Source organism: Glycine max, chromosome 5, assembly GCF_000004515.6.
Source record: "Glycine max cultivar Williams 82 chromosome 5, Glycine_max_v4.0, whole genome shotgun sequence".
NCBI lineage: Eukaryota > Viridiplantae > Streptophyta > Magnoliopsida > Fabales > Fabaceae > Glycine > Glycine max.
In genome coordinates, this window is record NC_038241.2 from 21,172,969 (window position 1) to 21,184,747 (window position 11,779).

Consider the following 11,779-nt stretch of genomic DNA (forward strand, 5'->3'; position numbering starts at 1 on the left):
ACAAAAACATTTACATATTTCTCAATGAACATCAAGGAATGAAAGGAATGGGTAACATCTAACATGAAGAGATCCAAAGAGTCAAGACATTCGTGAAAATCATCCAAGCAACCCAATCGTGGCAAAATAGTTAATCAGCTCAAGAATGAAAAATGATTAAGCCTCACAAGATATACACTCTATCTCTCAAGTGTCTAGGCTACTGTTTACTCTTGAAGCACCCATGAAAAAAAACACCACATAGACTTGGCAAAATTCTAAAATTGACAACAACTTGACAAACACATGCACACGAGGATCAAAAGGTCTTTAAAGGTTGTAATGGGGCCAAGGACAAGGTAGGGAAGAAAAATATGGAATAAGTAGCTAAATCCCAAAGGAATAGAGGAGCAATGGGGAATAAGTGGAAATTAAGCACAAGTAGTAAACCAAGCCCTCTAATATCAACAAAATCAACCAAGGCTCCAAAGTCAAGTCCTCATAACAAGACCTCATTTATTCAACTTCACTTCTTTTCTTTTTCTCTCTTTTTTTTGAATAGTAAGAATTTGCAGCAATTGCAATTTTTTTTTTCAATTTTTTTTAAACAGTACGAATTTGAAGATTAAAGCAAAAATAGGCAATATACAGATACATCAAGCATGGCTAAAATAAAACGTTAAGCAAGACAAAAAATTATATCTTCCAATGAAACATTCCCCCCACACTTATTCCCAACTTATTCCCAAAACAATTCCAAAGCTCCAAAATTCCTTAAGGGTAAGGTGATATCATGGTTTTTCACTTAAGGCTTGTAATGAGCTTTAAAACAAAGAAAGGGGAACATAGGCTCAAAGGGGCTATCAAAGGAATTAATTCAAGGTAAGTCCATTTGGCTAAAAGTTTATAAGAACAAAATTGCCTAAATCATTTCCAAATATGCATGTGAATTAGGAAGTATCAACAAGAATCAAGCCAAGGCTATTGTGCAAGCAATCAATGGGGCAAAACACACCAAAAGATTATGATGATGGAAGGCTCAAATTCTCACAAAGGTAAACTTATCACTTTCAAATTGAGCTTTCAAAACTATCATGACATGTAGAGGAAAAACAAGGATTTCAAATCACAAAATGTCAAGAGACTTTTATTTTCAGAACAATTACCCATTTCTTGAACATATCCTATAATTCAAAGAAAAATATGCAAAGTTATACATGCAAACAGAATTGACCTAAAATATTAAACTAGAAACCCAACAAAACTAACAAAACTAACAAATTTAACACAAACAAAACTAACAAAACTAGCAAAACCAAAACCAAAGAACACTCCCCCCATACTTAAACAACACATTGTCCTCAATGTAACACAATTAAAAGATTAAAAGCAATTAAACCATCAAATAGAATCAGAAAAATGTAATAAAAGTAAAGAAGGTGATAGGAAAAGAAAAACTCCCTAAGTCATGGTGGAAAAGAAGTAAGCTGAAGTAAGGAGATCTTTTGAGCAAGGACAACCCCCAATGTGTAATTGGATGCATCGCACATTAGCTCAAATGGGGCTGTCCAATCAGGTGCATGAATGATAGGGGTGGTAATCAGTGCTCTTTTGAGGCAATGAAAGGCCTCTTTGCATTTATCATTAAAGTCAAACTCCACCTCCTTTTGCAACAAGTTGGATAGTGGAAGGGATACCTTGCTAAAATCTCTTACAAAGTGCCTATATAATCCTGTCAGGCGTTCAAGCATCTGGTCAATGAATGGCAGGGGAAAATGGTCCTTTTTGGTAACCTGGTTCATCCTCCTATAGTCAATGCAGACTCTCTAACTGTTCCGCACCTGAGTAGGAATCAGCTCCTCCTTCTCATTTTTTATCACGGTGAGGCCGGTTTTCTTTGGGACTACCTGGATGGGACTCACCCATTGGCTGTCGGAAATAGGATAAATGATTCCAGCTTGCAAAAGCTTGGTTACCTCCTTCTTCACTACATCAAGAACTACCGGGTTGAGTCTTCTCTGTGGCTATCTTACTGGTTTAGTTCCATGCTCTAAATTTATTCGATGCATACATGTGGATGGGCTAATACCAGGAATGTCCGCCAGGGTCCAGCATATAGCCTTTTTATGCTTCTTGAGAACTGATAACAACTTCTCTTCTTGCTCATCAACAAGGGAGGCAGATATAATTACTGGAAAACTTTTGCTATCATCCAAGTAAGCATATTTTAAATTTGATGGTAGAGGCTTCAATTCTGGTGTGGCTGGCTGGATAGTGGTAGAAAGAGATGGTTTCTCAGCCTGTACCTCATAAAGAAAGTCAGAGGTATGTGTACATCCTAAAACATGGTTAGTTCTATCTGACTCTAGAAAATCAATCTCAAGAGGTAAAACATCACCAGACATGAAATCAATATCAAATTCAGATTCACTCTCAGCATCAAATTCAGACATATGATCAAGTACAAATTCAGATTCAATGCATGAAGAGTGACATGCATGCAGATTAGAATGAAGATCAGTCATGTATTCATCAACAATATGGTCAATTATTTCAACACGAAATACAGAAAGATCTTCAGATGGGTGTTTCATAGCATCAAGAATATTAAAATGAATAGTTATATCACCAAACTCCATAGATAGTGTGCCTGCATATACATCTATCTTAGTTCTAGCAGTTTTCATAAAAGGTCTGCCTAGAATGATGAGAACTGATCCTTTAGAAAATCCCTCCTCCATATTCAAAATATAAAAATCAATAGGGAAAATTAGTTCACCAACTCTAACTAAGACATCCTCTATGAAACCAGCAGGATAGGCAACACTTCTATTAGCTAAATGAATTACCACATCAGTTGACTGCAAAGGACCAAGAGATAGAGAATTAAAAATAGACAGAGGCATCACACTAACAGAAGCTCCTAAATCTAGCATGGCATTGTCAAACTTACTATTCCCTATAATACAAGGTATGCTAAATGTACCTAGATCTTTACATTTTTTAGGGATTTGGGGAATAAATTTACCAATCAATGTAGAGACATTTCTGCCCATACTAATTCTTTCACTTCCTTTATGCTTCCACTTATTAGTGCGCAACTCCTTCTAGAATTTAGCATATCTTGGAATTTGCTTTATTGCATCCAGCAGAGGTATGCTTACCTCTACTTTCCTAAATGTTTCCAAGATCTCCTTCTCTGCCTCTTCCATTTTTTTGTTGGAAATTGCTCTTGGAGGGAATGGAAGAGGGATATGCTACTTCTCTTTAGAGTCACCTGCATAGAAATTGTTAGGTAACCTACTCTTTACATTTTTGTCATCATCTTTTTCTGGAGTAAAGTGAGGTTGGGCAGGTTCATTGGCTAGTTGAGGTTCTTGACACTGCTTTCCCGATCTCAATGTAATGGCACTCACATATTTGGGATTCTGGACAGATTGAGAAGGTAATCTGCCAGAATTTTGGGACTGTTGTTGATTTAACTGTGTAGCGAATTGTCCCATATGATTAGTTAAGCTCTGAATGGAGGCTCTGGTCTCTTGATGAAACTGCATGTTTTGCATAGTCATTTGCCTCACAAGTTCTTCAAGGGAAGGTTGCGGAGGAGCCTCAACTGTTTGCTGTTTCTGGGGCTGTTGCATAGTCATTTTTAAAATGTTGTTGGGCCAACAACATTTTAAAAATAAGGTTGTTGTTGTTGTTGTTGTGAAGGATTCGACCATCTAAGGTTGGGATTATTCCTCCACCCGGGATTGTACCTATTGCTAGAGAGGTCATAATTGTTCTGTTGTGGCTGATTTTGCTTATGGGGTTGAGGAGGTCTGTTGTAGATGTTTGCAGCATAAGCTTCAGGCTGTTCAATTGCTTCATATTGTTGCACAGAAGGGCAAAGGTCTGTGTGGTGGTCGGCAGAGAAGCATAAACCACAGAGTCTGGTGACAGGTGCAGATTTTTTATTCATGGCCAGTTGGGTTACCAAGTTAACCAAGGCATCTAGTTTACCTTCAAGCTTCTTAGTCTCACCTGATAAAGATGAATTCGTGGCTACTTCATGCACTCCTCTAATGACAATAGCATCATTTCTGGCACTAAATTGCTGGGAGTTGGAAGCCATCTTCTCAATTAAATTTCTGGCTTCAGCATGGGTCATGTCTCCAAGGGCTCCACCACTGGCAGCATCTATCATACTTCTCTCCATGTTACTGAGTCCTTCATAAAAATATTGGAGAAGAAGTTGCTTTGAAATCTGATGGTGAGGGCAACTGGCACATAGTTTTTTAAATCTCTCCCAGTATTCATATAGGCTTTCTCCAAAGAGTTGTCTAATACCTGAAATATCCTTTCTAATGGTCGTGGTCCTGGAAGCAGGGAAATTTTTTTCTAAGAACACTCTCTTGAGGTCATTCCAACTCGTGATGGACCTTGGAGCAAGGTAATAGAGCCAGTCCTTTGCCACTCCCTCTAAAGAATGAGGAAAGGCCTTCAGAAATATATGATCCTTCTGGACATCTGGTGGTTTCATGGTGGAGCAGACAATATGAAATTCTTTCAGATGCTTGTGTGGGTCTTCACCTGCAAGGCCATGAAACTTTGGAAGCAAATGGATCAATCTAGTTTTAAGAACATATGGGACATCCTCATCAGGGTATTGGATGCACAAGCTTTCGTAGGTGAAATCAGGTGCAGCCATTTCCCTTAGAGTCCTCTCACGGGGTGGAGGTTGTGCCATGTTCTCAGAATGTCCAAAATCAGAATGTTCAAAACAATAATGCTCAAAATCACCAATAACAGAATGCTCAGGATGCTCAAAAGGTACTTAATGATGTCTAACTAATCTATGAAATGTCCTATCTATCTCAGGATCAAAGGGTTGTATGTTAGATGGATTTCCTCTAGTCATACACTAAATTCAGCATGCACAATTAGTTGTCTTCTTATGCAAGTAACAGTGTAGGTTTGAACTACAGCTACCACCAAATGATGTCCAAATGACTTGAAATTTTGTGAGCAACCTTATAAAATGATGAGAAGATAGCACATTAAATTTCAAACAAGAATTCAAAGTCAAACTATAGAAGCTAAAATTGGTAAGTTAAGAAAAATAAGAGAATAAAATTTGGAAAATAAAAAACTTTTGACAGAATCACCTTTTTTGAATGATGGAGACCTCAGCCGGCCTATATCCCACGGCATTGGAAATTTTTTTCTACCCCAAATACATATATAATAATAGCGATTCTGATAACCGGAGCAAAAGTTATGGCCGTTTGAAGTTTTGACAAAAATAAAATTTGCTACTTTTTTGGAACTTTCAAATCTGACCAAACTAAGGGCTCCAGCTATTTTTCCCACAAAATATGGATCAAAAGAAGTGACCACAAAAAAATTCAGCCAAAAATTACAAATCTAGCTACCAAAACAAAAAATCCTAATTAATTCAGCAGGGGTGGTCGCTAAAATCCGTCGCTACATGATTTCTACTACTGCTCTGTTTTGCCGCAAGCAAAAGTGGTCGCTAAATCCGTCATAAAACACTATTCACAGCAAAACACCCAAAACTGAAATAGGGGAAGCGCTTAACAGAAAAACTAAAACAGAACACACACTAAACAAAATACCAAGACACTAAACAACACTAACACACACATTAACACAACACTAACAATTAAACATAAAAAACGAAAGAATTAAACACTAACATGACACTAGCTATTATGAACCTCTGGACACTGCTCCCTGGCAACGGCGCCAAATTTGTAAATTAAACAGTGAGTAAAATTTAATTAGAAAATATCATAATTAAAATATGTTGCTTCCCCTTGATTCACAAGCAAGTCTCTTATCCTAGGTTGCGAGAATTTATCCTTATTCAGTTCAACCACTTAATCCAACCCTAAATTAAATTACTAAGCGAAATTCAACATAAGACATTCATTATGTGATTAAGCATCACATACACCAATTACTCATAAACGATCATTAAGCATTAACGTAAATTAAGCGCAGAGACAATTAATCAAGCACTAAGCATGCATGAATTAATAGCAACAAATTCAGAGTAATTAATGAAGAGTAAAAAGAACTGAACAGAATTTAACAATAATAATAGAACCTCAAAGAGAACTATGCTTGATCCTCAAGAGAAAACAACGCTGGGGACTTAGCCTTCCATTAATCAATAGAGAACAAAATTATAGATTGAAGAATGAAATTTTATTGCTGAAATGAAAAGTAAAAGCTAGAATTGCAAAACGAAAATAATGTCTAATGAAAAGCCTAAAACTAAAAATGAAATAGGAGAGAGAGAAGAAAGAAGAAAAGAGAAGAGGGCTAAACTAGAACCTTGGTGCTGCTATATAGTTTTCCAGCCCCAAAGCTTACAACTCTGTTTTAAATCCAATCCCATATATAAAATCAAATCAAATCTAGATAAGATAAGATAAGATCTAGATGAAATAATATCTAGATGATATCAAATCTAAATAATATCTAGATAAGATAAGATAAGATCTAATTTTCTAGAATAAAATAGTCTGCCCTCTTCAAGTCCAAGCCCAATTCTGGATTCAAGCCCAAGCTCAATTCTGGATTCAAGCCCAATGCTTCATTAATTCTTGGAATTAGATTAAAAACATCAAATTAGCTGAATGGACCCAAATAATAAAACTGCCTAATTAATTTGACAATTAAAACTAATTAGTACTTAAAATGGTGCAAAAAAGGGTTAAGAAATAGGAGAAAATAATGGCACATCAAAAAGAGTATGCATTGCTTCAATTATAAGTGACCATGGAGGAGAATTTGAAAATGATATTTTCAATTGTCCTATGAGGAAAATAGTATCCTTCATAACTTTTCAACTCCAAGAATACCTTAACCTTGGTGTGGTTGAAAGGAAGAATAGATCATTACAGGAAATGACTAAGACCATGCTTAATGATAATTCTATTCCTAAGCACTAATTGGTTGAAGTAGTGAATATTGCTTGTTATTTACAAAACAAAATTTACATAAGACCCATTATGAAAAAGACTCCATATGAATTGTGGAAGGGAAAACAATCCAACATATCATACTTCCATCCCTTTGGATGCCAATGTTGCATTTAAAACACCAAAGACAACTTGGGAAAGTTTGACTCTAAGTGTGATAATGGAATATTTCTTATGCACTCTAAAACATCAAAGGTATATAGAGTGTAGAACTCTAGAACCTTAGTAGTACAAGAAGTTATCGACCTGAGATTTAATGACACCAATGCTAATATGGAATTTTCAAAGATGGATGAGTCATTTCCAAATTTAAGGCTAGACGATGGAATCAAAAACTCTATGTCATCCAGTCACAGCACGGAAATTTCAACTTCCAATAGACCACTGGACGGACCCTAAGAACAAATAAGGGAAGCAATTGCATGCAATATGAGAAAGAACCATCCAGAAAGCCAGATCATTGATGATTCAATAGAAAGAGTCCAAACCAAAGCACCTCTCAAACTTCAAGGTCATGCAACATTTATATCACAAATTGAACCCAAACACATAGATGAAGCAATGCAAGATGAAAATTGGGTTAGAGCCATGCAAGAGGAGCTCGATCAGTTCCAAAAAAATTACATACGGAAAGACATAGAGCTACCCAAGGACAAAAAAGTTTGTTGGACCTAACTGGGTGTTCGAAAACAAACTAGACGAGGATAGAAAGGTTATGAGAAACAAAGTAAGTTTAGTTGCTAAAGGTTACTAACACCAGGAAGGTATTGATTATACTGAAACTCATGCTCATGTTGCTTGTCTTGATGCAATACACATTTTATTGTCATTTGTTGCATATAGCAATATAAAGCTATATCAAATGAACGTAAAAAGAACATTTCAAAATGGACTCATCCAAAAGGAAGTTTATGTGGAACAACCCCTCGGGTTTAAGAGTGATACTTTTCCTCATTGTGTTTTCAAACTTAACAAAGCTTTATATCGATTGTATGAAAATCTTAGTTCTTTTTTTTATTATTGAGAATGGTTTAGAAAGAGGAAAAGTAGACATAACTTTGTTTCATAAAAACTATGACTTGGTTTATTTTGGTTAAAGTTTAAGTTGATGATATTATTTTTGGTGCTACTAATGAAACTCGTTGTGAAGATTTTTTTAAGCTGATGTAGACTAAGTTTGAAATGAGTATGATGGGAAAACTAAAATTCTTCCTCTATCTTCTAATCAAGCAAACAAGCAAAAGCATATATTCATCAGGCCAAGTATCTGAAGGACTTGTTGAAGAAATTCAACATGGACGACACAAAGGAAATGAAGACACCAATGCATCCAACCAGGTACCTGGGGCTAGGCACAAAAATCTAAGAAAATGGATGGAACCCAAAACAAAGCAATGATTGGATCTCTATTGTATCTTACAACATCCAAACATGATATCATGTTTAGTGTATGCTTGTGGAAAACATTTCAGAATGAACCAAGGGAAGTCCACTTAATTAATGTTAAAAGAATCTTTAGATATCTTATTAGGACTGTTAACCTTGGTTTGTACTTTAAAAAAATGAAAGATTTCAAATTATCAAGTTATTGTGATGCCGATTATGATGGAGACAAACTTGAAAGAAAAGGCACCAATGGAAGTTGTCACTTCATTGAAGGAAACTTAGTAACTTAGATATGTAAGAAGCAAGGATCAACTACACTATCCATTGCTGAAGCAGAACATATATCAACTACAAGTTGATGTGCTCAACTTCTTTGGAAAAAGAATCATCTAGAAGACTACAACATCTATGAGAATAACATTCTTATCTTTGGTGATAATAAAGTTGTTATTAGTCTTCCAAAAAGCCCCATATTGCATTCAAGGACAAAACATATCACGTCGTAACCATGTTTAAAACCAAAAAGAGGCAAAATAATAATATAATAATAAAAAATATCTTTAAATAAAATAATAATAAAAAATCAATCGATCATTTTTCTTTGGGATTTTTTTTTATTGAATTGACTAATAACCAAAGTGAAACTAAGGCTAAAATCAACTCACAAATCAAGTTTTTGTCATTAAAAATCACCTAAAAACCATTTTAAGGTCCAACGCCTTGAAATGGTCCTCTTTGCTTTTATTGGTTAAACGTGGACTTTTGAAAGCCTAAAATCAACACATAACTTTGTCACCTGTTTCAAAAAACCCAGAGATCATTAATGGTCCAATGCCTTAATGTTTTTCTCTCCTTTCAAAAGAATCAAAAGATCGTTTCATGGTCCAATGCCTTAAATGACCTTTTATTCAGTCGAAATATATCTTGCAAAAAAAGGATAAAACAACTTAACCAACATTTAGTTCTCAAAGAACTACGTAGGTTTGATTTCCTTATCACAATTGAGGAATACGTAGGAGCAAGGGAAACACCCTTGTCGACCACAAAAAGATAAAAAAATATAAGAAAGCATAAAAACACAAAAAGACGTAAAAAAGGGAAAACATCTTGAAGTCATATTTGCACACTTGATTAAAGGCTGTTGTCCTTTGTGGCGGACGCGTGGGGTGCTAATACCTTCCCCGTGCGTAAATACAACTCCCGAACCTTTCACACTTAAAGTTCGTAGACCACGCCTTTTCCGGTTTTTCCGACGTTTTCCTCGACTAAATGTTGGTGGCGACTCCGTGCATTTTCCTTTCTTGGAAGACACACCCGTGAGCCCTCGCGTCGCCCTCCCGCCGAAGGGTAGGTTGCAACAGCTATAAAAGGAAACTCATTTCAATGTTCAAAAATGATGAAAAACAAGTGAAAAGTGATCAAGCCAAGGATTGAAAAGTGAAACAAAAGGATATCATTTTGAGAGAAGCAATAAGCTAAGAAAGTTTTCTCTTTGCCTAGAAAATTTATGTTCTGAGAATTAAACTTTTCATTTTAAACACGCTCTGTGAGTTCTAGAATCTCTAATTCTATTTTCAAATAGTTGTTTGAGAAAGCTAAGAGCGACTTAGTGATAAAATAATACTTTGGTATCTTAGATTTAGAGGGAGTCTAAGGATTGTGCCAATAGTGGTCTAGAGAATACTTGTAAGCCAAGAGTAGTAGGATAGAATACTTGTTGTAATCAGTTTGATTAGTGGAACCCTTTAATAAGAACTAGACATAGCTCAGGTTGAGTGAACCAGTATAAAACTGAGTGTTTCTACTACTCTTTTTTAGATTTTCATAATATTTCTAAGGCATATTATTGATACATATTTACACACAAGTTTTCTTTAAAATTGTTGTCTTCAAATCACTGGATAACGGTCTTTTACTACTTGTGAAAAACCTACCTATCACTGGGCGACAACCCTTGTGAACTATTTTGTTTATAAATCACTTCAATTGTGAAAAGATTTAAAATTTTTATCTAACACACTATTCAACCCCCCTTCTAGTGTGATTTACTGTATTTCAACCTGAAGGAAGATGAGTAGTGAGGTGTAAGGTGGAGGATGATTCCCACATGTGTTTATCATAGCAAGGTGGAGGATGGTTCGCAAACCTATCTACTAATTTGTGTGGACAACATGCTTAAAGCATATCAAAATTTGTTGGCAATTCAAAAGCTGAAGTCATTACTCAATAGTGAATTTAAGATGAAGGACATAGAAGCTATTGAAAATATTTTGGGTTTGGAGATCAAGAGGGATGTAGTCTAGAAGAAGTTATTTCTATGTCATAGAAAGAATACATTCAGAAAGTGTTGAATCATTCTAGGATGGGATCCGCAAAACCAATATGTACTCCTTTGACAATGTCTATTCATTTATCTAAACTCGGTACTTCTCAATTAGAATTACATAAGGAATACATGTTTTGTGTTCCTTATGAAAGTGTTGTAGGCAGCCTCATATATGTTATGGTACGCATAAATCAAACCTAGCTTAAGCAACCACTGTTGTGAGTAGGAATATAGGTAATCCTAGAAAGGAACATTGCAAGTTGTGAAATGTATACTCAGGTAACTTAAGGGTATAGCTGATATTGGACTCATCTACCATGGAGACACGTCATATGCTCTCACTGGTTACTCAAATTCTGACTATGTCATGGATTTGGGTGCAAGAAGATCTGTGACTGGGTACACATTCACAATTGGAAACTCTCTTATTAGTTAGAAGGCAACACTTCAACCCATAGTGGTGTTATCCACTATGAAGGCAGAGTACATGCTCTGAAAGAAGCAACAAGGGAAGGGATCTAGCTAAAAGGTCTAATTAGCAATCTTGGGTTTCCCCAAGAAAAGGCTATCATTTTCTGTGATAGTCTAAATGCAATCTATTTAGCCAAGGATCAAGTTCATCATGAGAGGACTAAGCACATTAATATCAAATGCCATTTCATTTGTTCTAAGAAAAAGGTCAAATTCCAGAATGTTGATATAAGGGAGAATACAACTGATATGTTCACAAAGTTTGTTTTAAAAAGTAAGTTCATGCACTATTTGGATCTACTTAACGTATTGGAAATGAAATAAGTTACTTGTAATTTAGAAATGTTAAATAACCAAGGTGAAGATTGCTGATTGTTACACGATGGAGGATAGAGATTGGGTGGACGATGGTGGTCATCTAGTCTAATACTCTTGTCTTCTATATAGGTCATCCAATGTAAGCTAGTGAAGCGTCCAGTCATGTAGAAGACAACGCCCGGTTTGGTGGTTCATTAGTATAGGTTGTGTTGAAACTGTAATTGTTTTTTGTTTTTCTATTATAATTGTTTTTGGTTAGATAGTTAGTTGTTGTCTCCTTTATAAGGAGCTTTGTATTATGCATTTA

The 11,779-nt window shown here is 35.6% G+C and overlaps 1 non-coding gene across 1 annotated transcript; it reads left to right on the forward strand.

Moving 5' to 3' along the window:
- The first annotated feature begins 4,223 nt into the window (after positions 1–4,223).
- On the forward strand, positions 4,224–4,330 carry LOC113001777 (small nucleolar RNA R71). The gene has a single exon (XR_003267263.1). It is a non-coding gene; the product is annotated as a small nucleolar RNA R71 (small nucleolar RNA).
- The last annotated feature ends 7,449 nt before the right edge of the window (positions 4,331–11,779 follow it).